The sequence below is a fragment of the Suricata suricatta genome, chromosome 5 (assembly GCF_006229205.1).
Source record: "Suricata suricatta isolate VVHF042 chromosome 5, meerkat_22Aug2017_6uvM2_HiC, whole genome shotgun sequence".
NCBI classification, from domain to species: domain Eukaryota; kingdom Metazoa; phylum Chordata; class Mammalia; order Carnivora; family Herpestidae; genus Suricata; species Suricata suricatta.
Window position 1 is genome coordinate 13,530,728 of NC_043704.1, and position 7,258 is coordinate 13,537,985.

At 46.0% G+C, this 7,258-nt stretch overlaps 1 pseudogene; it reads left to right on the forward strand.

Annotated features, from left to right (window-relative positions):
* The first annotated feature begins 520 nt into the window (after positions 1–520).
* LOC115292584 lies at positions 521–954 on the forward strand (annotated as a pseudogene).
* The last annotated feature ends 6,304 nt before the right edge of the window (positions 955–7,258 follow it).

Genomic DNA, 7,258 nt, shown 5'->3' on the forward strand with positions numbered 1-7,258 from the left:
GATTCATAGACTCCATCAAAGATAACCTAGCATAGTCTACTTTTACTCTATTAGTCCATTTAGAATAAAGCGGACATCTACATTATTCTGTGTCTACCCACAGCCAGCCCTGATCATGTCTTTTACTTCCTCTTTTCTCTGGTGACATCTCTTCAGATAGATTAAAAAAAAATCAAAACCTGTGAAAATAACACCCAAATTTTCAAATATATTTAAATAATACATTTCTTATTTATTCTTCCCCAGAAATTCTATATCTCCTTGTCATTTTTCCATCACACGCAAAACATTCTTTTTATTTCTAGTTGGTAATTATTGTGTGGTTTAATATTTGCAGAAATTGTAACGGCCGATTGGTTATATCCTGAAAGGGTCACTGGGAATTCTGGGACTGGCAGTGATTTAAGAGGTTCCCATAAATTACCTCCTCCTGTGATGTCAAGATCCAAGCAGGTGCGCCCTCTCCCTCCTCCACCGCTGCCACCTCCTTCTTCTGCCGCTCCTGGTGCTGCTTGTGTGCTCACGGACCTGGTACCTCTTTTGTGAAGCGGCAGCTGAGGAGACTCCGGCGCTCGCCATGGCCGACGAAAAGCCCAAGGAAGGAGTCAAGACCGAGAACAATGATCATATTAGTTTGAAGGTGGCGGGGCAGGATGGTTCTGTGGTGCAGTTTAAGATTAAGAGGCATACACCACTTAGCAAACTAATGAAAGCCTATTGTGAACGGCAGGGTTTGTCAATGAGGCAGATCAGATTCCGATTTGATGGGCAACCAATCAAGGAAACAGACACACCTGCGCAGTTGGAAACGGAAGATGAAGATACAATTGATGTGTTCCAGCAGCAGACAGGAGGTGTCTACTAAAAAGGGAACCTGCTACTTTACTCCAGAACTCTGTTCCTCCAGACCAAGAAGACATTCTCAATTAAAAACCGCAATTTGGTTCCACCACATCCTGACTACTACAGTATAGTTTTCTCTATTCTTTCATTTTTCCCTTCCCCATTCATTTATTGTACATAAAGTAACTGTGTATGTGCAAAAGCATTTTGCATTTTTTTAAACTAAATGGCCAATGGTATGTTTTGATCGACATCAAATGGAGATGGGATGGGGAAAAATACTGGTTCTGTGAAAATACCCCCTTTCTCCATTAGTGGCATGCTCATTCAGCTCTTATCTTTATAGTCCAGGAAGTTATTTTGCTCTCACTGTTTAACAAAAAAAAGAACAACATAAAAATCCTTGCATACCTTGTTCAATTGGAGAATTTTAATGTTTTTCATTTATCATTGTAAAACCAAGGACAATTTTATAACTTTTTTGTACGTAGCCTGTTATGTGTAGGGCAATCTGTCCTTAAGTAGGGATAAATTACTCTAAAAGAAATGAATCCTAGGTAGTTTTCCCTTCAAGTCAAGCATCTTGCTGTTTAAATAAACTTCTTGTTTAAAAAAAAAAAAGATTCAAGCAGTGTCACACATCCTGGAGTTCCTGATGGCTATGTAAGTCAGCTGGGTTTTGGATAGTGGTTCTTTTAAGAATCTTCATCATAGAAATGCAAAGTAGTTTATTAAAAATTCAGATTACATGGGGCACCTGGTGGCTCAGTCAGTTAAGTGTCTGACTTTTGATTTTGGCTCAGGTCATGATCTCACAGTTGGTAAGTTTGAGCCCTACATCGAGTGCTTCCCTGACAGCGTGGAGAGTGCCTGGGGGTCTCTCTCTCTCTCCCTCTCTTTGTATCCCTCCCCCTCTCTATTTCTCTCTCAAAAATAAATAAACATTAATACATAAATAAAATTAAAGGGCACCTGGATGGCTCATTCAGTGAAGTGTCTGACTTTGGCTCAGGTCATGATCTCACAGTTTGTGGGTTTGAGCCCCGTGTCTGGCTCTGTGCTGACAGCTCAGAGCCTGGAGCCTGTTTTGGATTCTGTGTCTCCCTCTCTCTCTCTGCTCCTCCCCAACTCATGTTATGTCTCTCTCTGTCTCTCAAAAATGAATAAACGTAAAAAATTTTTAATTAAAAAAAGGAAAGAAAGATATTTAAAACATTCAGATTACTTCCAATGACTTAGTACTGAAATTTTCGTAAACCTTGAGAAACACACAGAATTCTTTCTGCTCTTCAAACAAGAAAAAGGCTAATGAAACTGGTTGGCAAAGGAAAGATCATTTTTTGTTCCAACATGAGTGAGAAGGCTTGCATGGCTAGTGGGGTGGTGGTCCTATGCACACAGAAGGGGAAAGAGAGAGAGGGTTCAGGTTCATGGGAGAAAATATCTTGAGCTTCGAATACTGTGCATAAGGTGCCTGTTGGAGTTAAAACTCCAACAGGAAGTGTGGAAGAAGCAGTTGGGCACACAGTCTCTGAAACTGGAGACCAACACGTGATGTGCCCTGTGAAGTGGATGTTAGAGCCACAGGAAAAGAATCAGAAAGGAGTGCCAGAGTGAGGAGAGCAAGGAGCCTGGCCTCCGACCTTGGGGAACGTGCATAGTTAAGCGCCACATGGAAAATAAACTTGCACAAAAAGCCTGAGAAGATGTGGCAAAGAAGTAGGATGAAAACCAGCAGAGTGTGGAGGCAGGGAATTCAAGACGACACCATATTATAAGGAGGATCTGGTTATCGCCAGCAAATTCTGCAGAGTGGGATGGAGGCTGCAAGTGACCTTGGACTTGGCGGTCTGGAAGCACAGATGCCCACTTAGGTGGCCGGTAGACTGTGTGAATGCAAAGGAAGTGGAGGCACCATGTGGGAGAAGCTGGTCTGCAGGGGGTTGGAGCCTGAGCGTGCTTTCTGGAAGGAGAGGCCCAGTGGGGGAGGACACAAAAACTCAACTTGGGAAGAATGCATGTGCCTAAAAAGTGGGCAAGAATCCACCAGAGAAGGAGACGTTACTTTCTTGGCAACGGGAGGGACCCAGGAGAAGATGACAGCGATACAGTCACTCCTTTGATGGAGGTGACAGGGGATGGTGCTTAGCCCCGGTGGGGGGGCGGGGGGCAGCCACATGGCCTTGGGCCAGTTCTGTAAGCTTTGTGGGCTTTGTCACCTCTGCTGCACAAAGGGAGGAAAGCCGTCCGGGTTTAAGCAACAGTTCCATGAGACGGCCACGCAGCTCACCGGCACTCGGCAGCCGCCCACATGTACCGGTTCTCGCAGCTGGGAGAAAGTAACACTTAGCGGCTTCCAAAGATTTCCCCGGTGGAGCCAGTGGAGACCCGGTTCCAGCGCTCGCCCCACCCCTGGAGCTGATTTACACTTTCCGCTCTAAATTCCAAGCTGCTCTAGACTCCCCTGCCGGTCTCCTGCCTGGGTGTCATCCGGCTCCGATGTGCCCAGAGACACTTCCTCCGGTCACCTTGGGGTGCTCAGCAGGGGATCCCTGGGGCCATAAGTGTCTTCAGTGAGGGCATCCTTTTTATTTTTATTTATTTTTTAAAATTAAAATTATTTATTTTTGAGAGAGAGAGAGAGACAGCATGAGCAGGAAAGGGTCAGAGAGAGAGGGAGACACAGAATCCGAAGCAGGCTTCAAGCTCTGAGCTGTCAGCACAGAGTCCCGATGTGGGGCTCGAACCCATGAACCGCGAGATCATGACCTGAGCCGAAGTCAGACACTCAACTGACTGAGCCACCCAGGCCCCTTTTTAAAAGACACAACACAGAGGACAGCACGTTGCCCTGCATCTCCCAAGGACAGAGCTTTGCCTCAGGGCCAGTGTCCGTCCACAAAGGGGACCCTTTGATTTTGGATTTGACTTCACATTGATCTGTCTTCCCTTCCTCTGCAACTTTGGGACCCCTAAATCTCCCTGCTCCGAGAGAATGGAGGATGCTTCACTCTCAGCTTTGTGGTGTGGTTTAAATCTTGGACCCCAGAGCAGAAGTTTCAGAGTCTCCTGGCTCATGCGCATGTATGGGGTCAACGTAGGCCTGGGGATCTGAGCTCTTTGGCTGCGCTGGTGACCAGCCTGTCCCAGGTTGCCTGGGACTGTCCTGGATCAGACTCAGGGCTGGCAAACTGGCCTGTGTGCTGTGCACTGTGCTCTGTGATGCGGGGAGGAAACACCCAACCTTAACCTTAACCTGTGTCCGCTTTTAATGTCAAAAGAGGCAAATTTCTGTTGGCGAGGAGGCCCCTTTCCTCTGTGTCATCCCTCTCCTGGCTCATCGCTGGGGTTCTGGAAGGCAGCTGTGAAGACTTTTCTTTAAAATGTTTTGCCTTTTCTCACTGTAATAACAATCCATCGTGGCAGACATTTGACAGCAAAGGAAACGTAAAGAAAGAAATTAAAGTCACCAAGAATTCTGTCACCCAGAGATGATGATGATGGCGATGGTGATAATTAGCAGTTTCTGAGAGCTGGCGCATCTGGGCGTTATGCTAAGCTTTTGACATATATTAGCACATTTAATCTTTCAAACAACCCCACTTTACAGATGAGGCAAATAGAGGCACTGGGTATTTGAAGCAAGTTGCCTGTGGCCTCAAAAGTGCTCTTTGATTTTCAGGTTCACATTTTATCCCCTAAAGTTTATTTATTTATTTGGAGAGAGAGCACATGAGCAAGTGGGGGAGGGGGAGGGGCAGGGGGAGAACGAGAGACTCCCAAGGCGGTTCCATACGGTCAGAGCAGAGCTCAATGCGGGGCTTGAACCCACGAACTTCAAGATCATGACTTGAGATGAAGTCGGACGTTTAACCGACTGAGCCACCCAGGAGCCCCAAGATTCATAGTTTAAAATATTAAAGAACAGCCTTGGGTCTTAGCCTTCAGCAGCTCCCAGATCGCGTCCCCTCAGGGCACTTGTGTCCTTTGGGCTACCCTTGAGTGTCCTAAGCAAGAATGAATGCCAGGGGTCCTTTACCCTCCACTCACTGCCAGTTGGTTAAGTGGGAAGCTCTTTTTCCCTTGTTTAGTTTTACATTTCCACCCTCTGGCTTCCTTCTTCAATCTTTGCCACATTTATATGCTCCAATGCGACATGAAACGGTATCAAATGTGGTGCCGCTAGTGTGTAGAGAACTTGAAGTTTTCACGAACGTGGGTTTCATGGGGTTCCACACAGCACACCCTGACTTCTCAGCATTGTCCATTCCCCCTGGAGGAGGCTCATGGAGGGGACCTCATCCCAGAGCCTGGAGGAGCATCCCTGGGCAGGTCTTCCCGATTCCTCTATCTTTTCAGTCCACCCTGCAGGCCGGGGACCCAAAGAGAGCCCTGAGCCTCCCAGCAGAGCTTGGAGGGAGGCCGAGCATCCCTGTGTCCCTGTCCCTCCTGCTCCTACTGAACACTCTTTGCCCCTCCCCCACCCGACCCCGCAGGCCCCAGGCCAAGGTTAAGATCCTGCCCCTGTTCTGTTGTTCTCCAAGAGTGTCCTGTCTCTGGGCCCCCGCCCCGGCCCAGATGACCGTACTTAGTGACCTTTCACACGAGCACTTGAGGCCTTTGTGCAGAGCGATCCGTCCTCCTGCTCCTTTTTTGGGATGACACAGATGAGGGCGTTGTGACTCTCAGCCTTCCGGGCATGGCACGAGGGATGAGCCTTCGGGGACCCTCGGAGCTCCCCGGAGAGGGTCACAGGCCAGGACAGAGTCCCTTTCTTCCCAGCCTCCAGGGTGACCTGTGTCCAGGGGAAGGTCCTGCTTTCCCGAGTGGAGACCGGGGTCTGCTTCTTGTTATGACTTTACCGTGTGACTCCAAGAAGTCATCTTATCTCCTTACAGAATCGCATATTTTCCCTGATCTCCAGGTCCATGAGGAGAGTGAGTCAAAAATACTCCCAGCTCCTAGAGAAGAGTCCTGTGCATAATGCAGACCGAAAAAATGCAAACAGCAGCTCTATCACTAACTGTATTACTCGTATTACCCTGCCTAGACCTTCTCAGAGCACTGTATCTCCTCATGCTCTGAGAGATGATTACAATAAAACGAGACTGGACGCCTGGGTGGCTTGGTCAGGTAAGCATCGACTTGGGCTCAGGTCATAGTCTCACAAGTAGTGAGTTTGAGCCCTGCGCTGGGCTCTGTGCTGACAGCTCGGAGCCTGAACCCTGCTTGGGATTCTGTGTCTCCCTCTCTTTCTGCCCCTCCCCCACTAGTGCTCTGTGTGTGTGTATGAGTCTCTATCTCAAAAATAAACTTTAAAAAATTAAATGTAGAGGCTCTTAAAAAAATTACAAATAGAACTACCCTATGACCCACCAATTGCACTACTAGGTATTTACTCAAGGGATACAGGTGTGCTGTTTCAAAGGGTCACATGCACCCCAAAGTTTATAGCAGCACTGTCAACAGTAGCCAAAGTATGGAAAGAGCCCAAATGTCTATTGATGGATGAATGGATAAAGATGTGGCATACACACACACACACACACACACACACACACACACACACACAATGGAGTATTACTCGGCCATGATAAAGATGGAATCTTGCCATTTGCAACTATGTGGGTGGAGCTAGAGCGTATTAAGCTAAGCAAAATTAGAGAAAGACAAATATCATATGACATCACTCATATGAGGAATTTAAGATACAAACAGATAAACATAAGGGAAGGGAAGCCAAAATAATATAAAAACAAGGAGGGAAACAAAACATAAGAGACTCTTAAATACAGAGAACAAACAGGGTTGCTGGAGGGGTTGTGGGTGGGGGTTGGGCTAAATGGGCCAGGGCCAATAAGGAGGACACTTGCTGGATGAGCACTGGGTGTTATACACTGGGGATGAATCACTAGGTTCTACCCCTGAAATCATTATTGCACTAGATGCTAAGTAACTTGGATGTAAATTAAAACAATAAATAAGAAAACATTAAAAAATCATTATGTTATACACTTGAAACAAAAATATGAATACAAAAATATAAATGTAAAATAAAAAGAGAGGACTTGAAATGATGTAGACCACATGATCCCAGCCTTGTAAGAAATTAAAGTATATGTTTTAATTATATACACATAGAAGAACAACTAGAAGGAAACACCTGTAAATGTGAACAGTGAGTTATATCTGGGAGGTGTGATCACACATGTTATATATTTTCTTCTTTCTCTCTAGTTCAGCATTTGTTTGAATTTAATATGAACCTGCACAATCAAATTAGAATCGGAAAGAAACACTAATTATTGTTTTTTAGAAATACTCATCTATATTCCACGTGAGTTCTAAAGGACCCTAGAAATGTTCTCTACTATTGTGTTTGAAGAGGAAACAATCACCGCTTTTCTGGAAACCC